Source organism: Camarhynchus parvulus, chromosome 28 (genome assembly GCF_901933205.1).
Source record: "Camarhynchus parvulus chromosome 28, STF_HiC, whole genome shotgun sequence".
NCBI lineage: Eukaryota > Metazoa > Chordata > Aves > Passeriformes > Thraupidae > Camarhynchus > Camarhynchus parvulus.
Window position 1 is genome coordinate 1,339,194 of NC_044598.1, and position 12,773 is coordinate 1,351,966.

The window sequence follows — 12,773 nt, forward strand, 5'->3', positions numbered from 1 at the left end:
TTCAGGCCTTGACTATCCACACAACCTTTAGACATATTTTATAGCAATTGAACAAAGTAAGGGTGGTAATGTTTCCCTGTGGAACTGGAGGGGAGAGATATCTTTGTTATCTCTCTGTAAATCTGCTAACATCTCCCATCAGTTCTGTGTGCACACACTGACTCTGATCTGTCCTGAATGCAACAGCTGCTGAGGTTCAGTCTGGGCAGTGCCTTCTCTCTGCCAACACCAATATCAGGCTTTTCTCCTTGAAGTCCAGCTGTAAAATAAGGGGGAAAATCCCATATTCTTCACCTCCTGCCCCAAAAAGCCATGCAGAAGAAGCCAGAAAATGATATTGTACCAAATACCTATTCCTGCTTTTATGGGTTTATCTCCATATTCTGGGAAATTACCTAATCAGATTTCATATTTAATATAAAAAATAGTAGGACAGATGATATCATATCCTCAAAGCTAACTAAATTTTGTATTGTGCAGTCTTGGTTAATCAAAGTTTTATTTCCATTTGTTCAGGGCATATTTTGTCACTTTTTTTTTTTTTTTTTCTGTAGATCTCATAGATGGATCCAACCCAGAGGTCTCTGAAGAACAGGGGACTCAGGGTAAGGTCTGAACTTAATTCAATTTAATTCCTGACCCTCTAAGTATTCTTCAAAATGAGTAATCTGGAAATGAATCTGGCAGGAGGGTTCCATGTCACCTGCTGGAAACAAGTATTTGAAGTTTTGCTAGAAATAAACACCATACAGACATCAAGATTTTTATTGTTTAAAATTCAATAGAAATAAAGCCTGTTAAAGGCAGGATCCTTCTTGGCCTCTCTCCTCCCACCACACAGACAATGTTCCAGGCTCCTGGCTCTGTGTGCCTTGCACAAATATTTGTCTGTGTGTCGCTGCCGCTCCACTGCAATCGTGGCATCTGGTAGTAGCTGGGAGACTGGGAGGTGCTTGGGAATCTCAGCAGGAAAAAGAGAGTGGATTTCAGACACAAGGTCTGCGACAGCTTTTGAGCCTGGATAAACAGGATGAGGTTGTTGTGCCTTTGGCAGGGATTTGTTCTGCCCCAGGCACCTGCAGGGGTTCACCTCCAGCCTCTCTCAAACACTGCACTGGGGACACAGCACCTGCCCCACCAAACCCACCCCACTCCTGCAGGCTTCACAGTCCACGGCCAGAGTGGGATCTCAGGGGACTCTGAGCAAAGGATTTAGCTTTTCTGCTCACCCACATCATAGAATCACAGAATGGTTTGGGTTGGAAGGGACCTTAAAGCTCCTTGGGACATGGAAATTGTGTTCCATGTGTGTTCAGCACTTAAAGATTCGGACCCTGGGACTCTGGCTCAGGGCTTTAGGAAGGGCAAAGAAAAGCTCTTTCATGGCACACCCAGTCTGTGGCTCTGCAGGTGAACACGTGGACCTGCAGCAAGCCAGCAAACCCTGCCCTTGGGAAGAGAACTTTGTCTTTTGATTTATTTTAATTTAGAGACTCAGATTTTTTCATAAACCTACAGTAACTTACACAATGTCAGGCTCCACTTCAGGAGAATACAAATGCACAAACTTCAGCACTGAACTCCCTCAGGAATCAAACTAAAGTCAAGCACTTGGCTGCACTGAGGATTAAAGGATGTTTCCATAATGTTATGCAAAGATCTCTTTATCCTGTGTTACTTAAGGCTGCACATTCTTCCCAAGTCATGTTCAGAAACAGCTCCCTCCCCTGTGATTTTCCAAAGCATTTTACTGTTTTCAGGTGCTCAGCATGACATAGTCCAATTAATCCTGATTTTCAGGGACTTCTAAGCACCTGCCTCTTGTAATCGGTCCCTTTCAGAGTGTCTCAAACACAAATATAAGGTGTCCAAAATTGCTAACTTCTTTTGAAAATCCAGAGCCATGATGAACAGTCCACCTACAAGATTCCAGCCCAGGTGAAAATTGCATGGATTCAAGCCCCCCAAACTCAGAGGCAGCAGTCAATACCTGCTCCTGTGGGATGACAATGCACCCTGCCATTAGAGCAAAGTTTCTCTTAGAAAGGAGAAAATTGCACTATTCCCAGTGAGAACAAGTGCAAATCTTTTCAGTTCAGCTCACAAAATTATTAATGTTGTGGTCTGTAATTCTGGCTAATCAAATATTCCATTGCTCCGTGTTGCCAGTCGATTGTTCATGGAGAAATCAATGCCACAGAGAGATGGAAAACTTATCCTGAGTTGCTCTCCTCAGACAAGGAGTCCCCATCTGGGGGACAAAGGCTCCAGCAAAGGGCAGTGCTCTGCAGGCTCAGACCTTGCATGGATCAGGAGCAATGGGAATTTCTCAGGAGCAAGGAAAGCAAAGGCCAGTTCAGACAAACCCTTTCCCAAGTGGGAAAGAGCTGGGAATGTTTGAAGAGTTTTCAGTTGCTCCAATGGGTTGTTTAGATCTGTTCAGAGAAAAGCTGTAGCCTGAAACTGAGGGGACAGGAGGACAGTGCAGGGCTGAATCCAGATCCCACCAGGATCAGGGAGCAGCAGCAGAGCTGTGCCCTTGCACAGTGCCTGGCTCTGGTGACAGGGACAGGGACACGCCTGGGACAGGACAGACTGACTGCCACTCTGGCTCAGCCGGGAAAAAGGTGGCTGCAGCTCTGCTTTGAGCAGCTCCTCCTCAGCCCTGCCCGAGGCACAGCGAGAGATGAGAAACAAACTAAGAAAAGGCAATGCTTTGACTGATTTTTGCAATCCTCATCAGAAACCTAAAGCCATTCCTAAATGAGGCACCGTAAATTCCTTGTCCATAAAGACAGACCTAGTGATCCCCATTTTCAGGGTACCAGAAAACCAAATTCAGTGATATCTGTAAAGCTCTGGTGATCTGAGAGCAAATGGAACCAGAGAACAGAAAAAGGTGATTATCCTGTCAGGTTTGGCCTGGGAGGAAGATTATCCATCTATCTTGCCAGACCTATTTATTGTCTGATTTTCTCCTGGCTTAGCTTTTATCACCTTTCTAATCCTCCCCATCTAATTCAGACAAGATTTTATCTCAGCAGTTCTCACCCAGAGCTGACGGTGGGCTTGGAGCTCTGGGCAGGTTTTACGTGACCTCACGAGGGGCTGCACAGGTGGGTGGAACATTAATTGCCAGCTAATGAGTTCACAACTTTCAAAAATAAATGAGCTGGTATATTTTTCTAGAAGAGCAGTGTTATATCTCTCTGCTGGGCTGTCAATGAGGAAATGGGTTTGGAAGAACTCCTTTTTCAGAATTTTTAAAGAATGGACTCATTTTATGTAACACACAAATTTAAATATGTGTGTGTGTGTACATATACCTGTTATACAATGTGTATTTAAGTGGATGCGGTGTATGAAATTGGTTTCTGAGATGGGAAGTACTGGGATGCATCATTTGAATCAAGCAGGACTCAAAGATAAATTTGAGGCAGATGATGTTTTTTGAGTATTGCTCATGGTTTAAACCCAGTCAGAGAAAACAATGAAATTCCAGGGCTCCCAGTCCCTCACAGGGTTCAAGACCCAAATCCCAGTGAGATGGAGGTTTCTGTGGATACCACAGCCCTTTGCCTTTCCCTTTTCATCCCAAATCAATGAGCACTTTCCTCACCTTGCTGCTGGTGAATGCATTAGGGGATAAACTTTATCATGTCTGCAGCAGTTCCTGGAATAGCTGCAAGCTGAGCACTTGGTTAGGGACAGCCAGGAGGCTGGGAGAGATGATTACCTTCAGGCAGTCTCCATGGAACATCCCAGGGTTCCTACAGGCACAGCCTAATGTGGGACTTAGGATGCTGAACAGACTCCCATTACAGGGCCAGCCATCTCCACACTTCCACGCGGAGAGAGCTCCTCGTTAACATGCACACCAGTGGCTCCAGAACACAGCAGCCCAGTCGGGGCTCATTAAGGGCAAAATCATTCCAAGGGACATTGTTTCAGAAAGGAAAGAATTTAATTTCTCTCAGGACTGGGGTTGAGTTGCAAAGAGCCTGGGGATTTTGCTCCAGGTTGTGTTGGAAGCTGTGGTGGAGCGTGGAGTGTGGAGCTTGGCTGTGCCAGAGGCTGTGGTGGGGTCACCTTGAGAGGGACCCACAGCATCTGCCCCAGAGAGACCCTGGCTCACCTCAGGGGCACATTAAAATAAATCTTTGTTAAAAAGGTGACTTAAAAGCCTGTGTGTCCTCTGGGAATCAGCAGCTGAGGTGGGAATTGCTCAGGCATGAGCCACAGGCTCTGTTCTGCTGATGCAGGCTCTGTCTGTGTGCCTGGTTCTGCTCTGTCCCTGCCCCAGACCTGCAAAGCTTTGAGACCAGGAGGGGCAGTTGTGATGAGGAAATCTCAGTCCACTTTTATCAGCAAGTATTAAAAACCCCTAAGAACTATCATTAATAGATACAAATGAGTCACTGCACAGCTGAAACGTCCACTTTCTCCTGTTTACCATGGAACAATCCACTGGAACACACAAGACGTCCAATGCTTTAGTAATACACTGCAAATAAACATCTAATTATCAGGGCTGAGAGAGGAAGGCCTAAAAAGCAACAAGGATGAAGCCATTTGTCATCTCAGTTTGATTTCCTGTACAGAGTCCTGCATGAAGTGTGCTGGTAGCTCTCCTCTCCCATGTGTGCCACTGCTCTTTGGGAATAACTCTGATGCCTGCTCATTCAAAGCTCAGCTCTATTTTAAAAATCTACTCTCTCTCAAAGGGCTGTCTTTAAAAAAACCAAAAAATTGTACAGGAAAAAGGACAAAATTGCTTCTCAACAAAGGGGCTTATCAACAGCCTGTCAATAATGTGCCAAAGGCCAGAACCTGCCTTTCAAAGAGGCTCTGAAGCCTCGACGTGTACTTTGAGAGCAATTAAGGGATGTAAGCAACATGATTATTATCTCATGGGTGACATTTTCATCGGCTCTTTGGGAAAAATGAGAGATGGGCTTGAGATGGCTGTGATCAATGTTCATCCCAGTCCTGCAGAAATGGCAGGAAAACTTGTGGTAGATGGGCCTGGAAATCAAAATGCACAAGGAAAGGACGGGTGGGAGGAAGGGGCGATGAAGCCAGAAGGATTTTAAATCATAGAAGCTGAAAGAATGAGTTACATGAGAAGGAGAGAACCTGAGAAATGTGACTGGGAACCTGTGACTTCCTTTTCCCATCTCAGGCCAGGTCTTCCACCTCTTCACTTATCAGGGCACAGCTCCATCCCGAGCCTGAGGAAAGGGGAACAGAACACTCCCAGGGACTGAGGTGCTGCCTCAGGGCTGACATGTGTCATGGTCACTCTGCTCTTTCTCCAGAGTTACTGCACAGAGCCATTGAGTTTGAGGATGAGCTCAGCCCTGGCTGTCCCGGGTGGATTGTGAGCACAGAGCCCACATGGACTCTGCTGCCAGCCCAGGACAGAAGCCAAGCAGAAGCTCAGATGTTGCACATACCCAGCTGTTTTGGAGCTAGGCAAAATGCTTCATGGAAAACACATCTGCAAAAGCCCATCTGGCTGCAAGATTTCCCCAGTTTTGCTGAATTTCTTGTTTAGGAAAACAAACTTAATTGCAGCAGAACAAATTGTTGCTTAATTTGCTATAAAAAAATCTTCTTCCTACATTTCATTTTATGAAAAAAATTTAGAAATGTTAATGTTGAGTGAAAGAAACGATTTTTTAAATGTTTGGAAATCTCCCTTGTCCCAAAAGATGCTGTTGTATTCCCAGCTCCTCTCTGCATGTATCAGCTCAGAGGAGCACATACCCAAATTTCTGTGTGCATCCCCACAAGTGTGCACTCACACCCTGGGCAGACAATTCCAGGCAGCCCTGACAGGCATAAGCTGCTCTGCATTCTCCAGGAGTGCCTTTTGAAGAGGATCTTAATAATAAAAGTAATGCTATGTTACTAGTTAAACACTGGGAATAATTCCTCCGTCACAGGCAAACTGTGCTGCAGGCAGGAATGAACCCCCGCGTTCCCTGGGAGGAATCCCCAGGGTCCCAGCAGGATGCATTAGCAGCACGTCTCTCCAGTGAGCCGTGATGGGAAGAGCACGGAGCAAAAAAAAGGTAAAGTGGTTAAAAACAACTTGTATTTTTAGAGCTCAGTCTCCCACAGAAATCTTCTGAGATGCTGAGCTCTCCACTTCTGATTTGCAAGGAATAATAGTTTGGAAGCCCAGCTGAGACTCTGGGCTGTAAATTTTCTGTAATGTTTTTCTCCAGACCCATTTGCTGTCCTGCTAATTAATCCAGGTAATGGCTGGGTTGGTTTTTTTTTCCCTTCAGCAGCAGTTTTCCTTTTTGTTAACACGAACAGAGAACCGAAGAACCGATCTCTCGAAGGATCCTGGCTGGCAGCAGTATCACCATCTGACTGAAGAGAACTCAGCCACACGCATAATCCTCGGGAAAATTCATCTCCACCCTCCCGCAGACCCCGGTGAGAGCCCTTGAAGTGGTAATTAAAGTCTATTGAGTGGCAACTGCACCTGTTTAGAGAGGAGAGTGCGGGTAAGAGGTGCACAAAGGGAGATGAGCAGCGCGGAGAGAGGAGCTGCTGGAGGTGGGGAGGAAGAGAAGTGCAGAGAAGGGGGGAAAAGGTGTTTGTTGAAGTCGATCCAATCAGTTGTGCATTTCCATCCTGCCCTAGATTTGCTCCCTGCCCGCTCTCGCAGCCACTGATGGAAGCTCCGGGGGTTTCCCCCCCGGCCCAGCCCCGGCCCCGCTGCTCCCGGGGTGAAATCCGCCGTTCCGCAGGGTCCGTGCGGGCTCACGGCAGCCGGGCTCGGTGACGCCGCTCAGCCCGGTCCCAGGGACGCTCAGCAGCCCCCGGCTCCTCGGGCTGGCCCTGGGACGTGCAGGCTCCAGGGAAATTCTCATTCTGAGACCCATGGCTTGATCACAGAACTCCTGGCTCCTGCTGCCACAATCCCAGTGTGACCTCGGATGGCAGCAAACAGGGTCCCAGGCTGTTTGCCCTACAGATGAGGCTCTAAAACTTAAGTCAAAGACCCCTGCAAAAGCTTTTTATTGTAGGAGTAAATGATCACCCCTTCCACTCTACACAGGCAGTACTGATACCCTTGACTCCTCTTATCCAAGCCCAAAATCCATTGTTTTAGGTGGCACCAGAACAGTAATGTGGGCTTTGTCCCTTGTCACTGCAATTCCCTGTGTGCCCCAGAATCAACTGGGCTGAACCAGGATTCCTGGGGTGAGGACAGGGGGGGCAGAGGTTCATCCTGAGAGCACCCCGAGGCTGAGCTGAGCAAACGAGTCAGGCAGAAGAATTCCACTGGTGTTGGCAAATTCTTCTCTCTCACTGGACTTGATGGCAGCCAGTCCCCTGTGAATCCCTGACCTTCACACTCCACAGGCTGCCTGGGATGGCTCACAGAAACCACAGGAGATTTTCTCCTGTTCCTGATTGTCAGAGCACACAGCAACTCTGGTGTGAATGTTGTTGCATCTGCTTTGGACAAGTCCTGTCAGCAGCACCTCTGCAGCTTCCCAAAGCTGTGCCAGGACATGCTTCAGGGTGAGAATGTGGATAGGGAAGAACTTGCACTTCACAGAATCCCAAATGGTTTGGGCTGGAAGGACCACAAAGCCCATCCTGTGCCACTGCTGCCATGGCCAGGGACACCTTCCACTATCCCAGGTCACTCCAAGCCCCATCCAGTTCCATTGACTGTCCCAGGTGGGGTTTGACATTAGTTGGGTGTCTGATCCAACCACTGGGCTGCAGTTTGGAGACAGACGGACATCCTTGGACAGCAGGATAACCTGCCAGTCAAGTCCCGTCCCAGGGTGAGAGGAATTGTTGTGCCAGCTGGGCAGGGAGGCTGCATGACAACACTGAAAGCTCAAGTGCCATAGAATCATCCCTGAAATACCCTCCTTGCCTCTTAAACTCCAGTCTTGTGCATGAATCAGCTCACTGGGTGGAAGGGCACCATGTGATAACTCGCCTTGTTTCTGCCTTTTGACTCCCAAACACTCCTCTCTCATTTTTCCCTTTTAGCCCTTCTGTCCCTCAGCCCTTTTCTCTCTCCACCTTCCCTCTGATTGCTGAGCAGCTTTTTGACTTTTCCATCAATAAGTCTAAAGAGCATTTGAACCGCTCTGGTCCCCCTTCTCTCCTCCCTCCAGTTCCAAATCAGGCAAGCTCATCGATCAGAGGAGCTCAGGAAATATCTGGTGTTTTGTTATCAGGCTGATAATAACATTGCAGTTGTGAATGGGCTGCTGCAGGCCTGATCATGGACACCTGCAGGGTTTGTTTAATTGCATTTAATGACAAATCCTATACAGAGGAGCATTGCCAGAGAGATTTATTATCCGCCAAAGAGGCAAAGCACAACAGCTCAAAATATAATTTGCACTGAGCATTTTTCCCCCTGCCTCTCTTTAAAGCATGGTAATAAATGACAAATCGGGTAAAGTGGGAGACACGGGGCTGGGGAGGAGGTGGAGGGCAGAGGACAGAGATTGAAACCAAAGGAAATAACAGCAATAAGGCCACATTGTTCTCTCTGCCCTCCCCGTGGTCTGGTGTGCAGGAAATTCTGTTTGTTTAATTTACAGCCTGGAAGTGCAGCTGGGGATCTCTCTGTGATGAGCCTGCTCACAAATAGCTGCGGGCCAAGAGTCCCCACTCTTTCCAGACAGGCTTTTTCCCGTGGTCTGGAGCTAAGTTTAGCTCCCATCCTTAGAAATAATTCCCGAGGAGCCTCCCAGTGCAGGGGAGAGGGTGAGGTCCAGCTGCCACCAGGACAAGGAGCCAGGTCCCTGAAATCTCTGGGACAAAGCAGGAGTGGCAGATCCCCTCCTGACAAATACCACACAGAGAAATACAGCCCCACTGAGACAGTCTAGACAAAAACCTCACGTGCCTCTGTGCCTGCAATTTATGTTTCCTACTGAACACCTACCTCACTCTGAACAGGGAATGGCTGGGTGTGAAACCAAGAGAGGAGCTCTTGCTCACAGGTCTCTGTCTTGATTTTTACCTGACTGTCTGGCAATGATTTGTGGTAAATCCCTTTGTGGAGCTGTGTCCCAGAACAAGGACTGGAAAGTGTCCTGGTCACCTGGAATTCCAGTCCAGCTTAGCACTTTCCAAACTGTCTTCTCTCTCAAATTCATTCTTCTTTACAATTCATCCTCCCTTCCAGTTATCTTGGGCTGAAGACTGAATTGTCCTGAATTTCTATTTCTAAGTATTGTCTCATTCCCCAGATGTTTCCACGGCATACTCACTACTGTTCCACTTGATATTCAGATTAGAATCACAGAATATCCTGAGTTGTAAGGGACTCACAAGGATCATCCAAGTTCAGCTCCTGGTTAAATTTTACCCAGGAGGTTTGGGGTGACAGCAGTTTTGTACAGGAACACATCCCCCTGTGTTCAGCAGCTGGCTCAGTCGTTACACAAACAGGGTGTTGGGTAACACCTGGACCCGTTTTTATCTGATTTCCTGGACAATGGCAGTATCACTAATGCTCCCTGTTAAATAAGACCACCTGGACATCTGCTGGTATCAGCCCCAGCTATCACAAACACTCCTGCTACCTAGGCCAGCACAAAGGGCTGTTATCTCAGGGCAGCACAAATCCCCAGACTGAAACACCCATCTGGAGTTAGAATAAAGTGTCCATAGAAAGCACATATGTTATAAAAAAGGAGAGGGAGGGATGGGACTGCTCCCCATGAGCTCCCACAGGGCACAGCCCCTGCCAGCAGCAGCAAACCCAAACCCTCTTCTGTTGCTGCACACTCTTCATCCTCCCATGGAAGGAGCAGCCAAGGCCGCTGAGGAATGGTTTTATTTCTTTCCCTTTTCCCCCACCTGCTTACAAAAGTACCCAAAACAGCTGGGTGAAGATGGGAAGAGGCTGTTCCCTGCCTGATTTCAGTGGCTGAGGGGAGCAGAGCTCTGCTGGACAAGGAATAAAGTCAGATCCTTTCCACGGGTGTGAGCCAGCACTGTCCTTCCACACCTCATCCACGTGGGGGATTAACAGAGAAAACCTGGGCAGTGAAAGAAAAGCTGGGCCTGAACCAAAGATTGCTCATCAACAAATCCAGAGAAAGGGAACAGCAAGAGGGGTTTGTTTTCCATGCTGAAATCAGCCTCTCAGTGGGATTCCAGGAATCTCTGCACTATCATTATGTTTCTCTTTGCAGAGTCCTTTTCTCCAGTGTTCCCCAGCATATATTGCATTTGCTTATTGTAGTCAGACTCAAATACAGCTTGGAGACAGACAGTTGGCAGAGCACTCCTGGAGAAGTTTATCCCAGGGTAAGACAGAGGAGCCCCTGCTGAGCCCTGATGTCCCTGTAGAGCTTCTGGAGCGAGGAAATGGAGCAGAAACTCACGGGAACAGCACAAATTGGAGAGATGATTACAGGGAGGTTTGATGTGGTCTCAGGAGGAACGCTGCAAAGGGCAGCATCCATCCCTGAAGGAGTGACAGGAACAAGGATTACAGGATGAGAAGAACTGAGGAAGGATGCTGGGAGAAGACGTCCCTGAGGAGGAATGGCTGCTCTCCTGGCCTGGCTCTGTGTGGAAGACTAGTGATTTTGTTGTTGTGTTTGTAAAGGTGACAACAAATCATAGCCTGCCATACAGCCCAGGCTGCCACGGCCCAGGTGTGCAAGTGTTTTGGGGTGCTGGAGCTCCTGTCCTGTGAGCTTATTCTGCTCCTCAGTCCAAATGTCCCCCAATTCCTTCTTTGGCCCCATTTATATTCTGAGCATGAAGTCCTGTGGTCTGGAACACCCCTGGGTCAGTCCCAGGCACCCCCAGCCCCTCCCCAGCGTGGCTGGACAAGGACAGGAAAGGCCTTGGCTCTGAGTGAGCTCAGCAAGAACAAAAACATCTCTGAGTTATCAGCCCTGTGCTCAGCACAAACCCAAACACAGCCCCAGAGCAGCCACTGAGAAGGAAATTCACTCTGCCGCAGCTGAAAGCAGCACAGGAGCCAAGGAACCCCCCCAAGCACACCAGAGCAGGGTCAGGGCACCCAGACACTGCTGGGACTTCAGTGCCTGGCAGGGCTTGTTTGGAGAGCTGAGCCCTTTGCTTCCAACAGGGCCTTAAAATATAAAAAGAACAAATTTTCAACACCACTCAGAGCCTCCATTCTCAAAGGTATTTAGGTGTGAAAATGAAACTCTTGAATCCTGCTGAGGCCAGTGGTAAAAGCACTGAAATATCTTTAATAATTTGGGCTGTTCGTGCTGTCGAGCACTTTTCTCTTTTTCCTTTTTATTTTTTTAACTCACCAGTCTTACCATTGTCCACATCACTGGTACTATGGCAGGTGTGATTTAGGAATCACAGAATGGTTTGGGTTGGAAGGACCTTAAAGCTCTCCCAGTGCCACCCCTGCCATGGCAGGGACACTTTCCCCTATCCCAGGTTGCTCCAAGCCCCGATGTCCAACCTGGCCTTGGACATTCCAGGGATCCAGGGGCAGCCATAAATCTGTTGCCAGAAGAGTTTTAAACCTGTACAAATCGCTGTCATTTGATAGTGCCTGAAAGAAAAGATCCAGGTTTCATAAACCACAAGGACTCTCTCTCCCCCTGTCTTTTACTTCCCCACTGACAGATTGAATCCACACAAAATGTTGAGGGCACCAGTGCAGCCATTAAAGCTGCAATGGCCAGGCTGGTGTCTGATGTAAATGAAACTTTGATTTAGTGTTCCCCCAGAAGCCTCCCCAGCGTGTTCATCCTCTGCAGGCTGATCAAAATCCTCCCTCCCAGGTACCTGCAGCCTTGTGCCCCACATAAGCACAGAAAATAATGTCATCAGAGCCCTGCTGATGGAGGCAGTTACAGGACAAAGGCCCTGCAGCAAGGTGGGGATTGGGTCATCGTTCCTGCTAATGTCAGGGTGCCATTTCTCCCTATTTTTAGAATTGTTCCCTTTGTACAGCAAATTGCTTAACTATAGAGACAATCTGGTGTTCACTGGCTCTGGGAGCAGGGACCCATCTTTCCTGCCTTCAGGAAATCACACAAACTGCTGAAAGCTGGAGATGGATAAAACCTGGGTACACAGGAACCTCAATTTACACCGAAAAACCTGAGGAGCTGCTGCAGCCCTGACTGAGCACAAAGGAAATTTCTGCAGGTTTCTAAATTATCCACTCTCTGCTTCAGAAGGAACTCAGGGATTCAATAATTCAGTATGGACTCTGCTCCTAAATTATTTCGATGCTTTTGGAACTCTTAGCACAGCTCCAAACTTCTCCACATTTTGAGGGAAGAGATGGGGAGCAATGGATCAGGAATTCTGGAGCCTTCCACACTGAGGACGTTCCAAACCATCCATCCCAGCCCTTTGTTGTTCTCCACATTGTACACCGTGGCTGTCCCAGACACCTCAGCATGGATTGAAGATCTCGGGCTTCAAAGCACAGCAAACGTGAGCTGTAAATTCCGAGTTTGCAGCCCAAATAAGCCAGGCAGACAGAGAACAGTTATTATTCCTGTGCTATTGGCAGGGAATTGAGACACAGGAAGATTAAATGACTGGCCCAAGGTCACCAAAGGAGCCTTCTGTAAAGGTGAGGGCTCAGCCTGGATTTCTGAAGTCTCTGCCCAGTCCTTCAGCCATCCATTCACTTGCTCTTTAAGTACCCTGTCATTATTTCTGTGAAGGAAATTATGCTCCTCCTGCAGCAGCCAGCACCGTGTAATTCTGCTTGTCTGAAAGGGAATATGAAATGGCAGTTTCACAAA

General features: G+C 47.9%; 1 long non-coding RNA gene across 1 annotated transcript; it reads left to right on the forward strand.

Moving 5' to 3' along the window:
- Positions 1 to 579: 579 nt before the first annotated feature.
- On the forward strand, positions 580 to 6,457 carry LOC115914180. Its single transcript, XR_004061417.1, has 3 exons — positions 580 to 605; positions 5,949 to 6,077; positions 6,328 to 6,457. It is a non-coding gene; the product is annotated as an uncharacterized LOC115914180 (long non-coding RNA).
- The last annotated feature ends 6,316 nt before the right edge of the window (positions 6,458 to 12,773 follow it).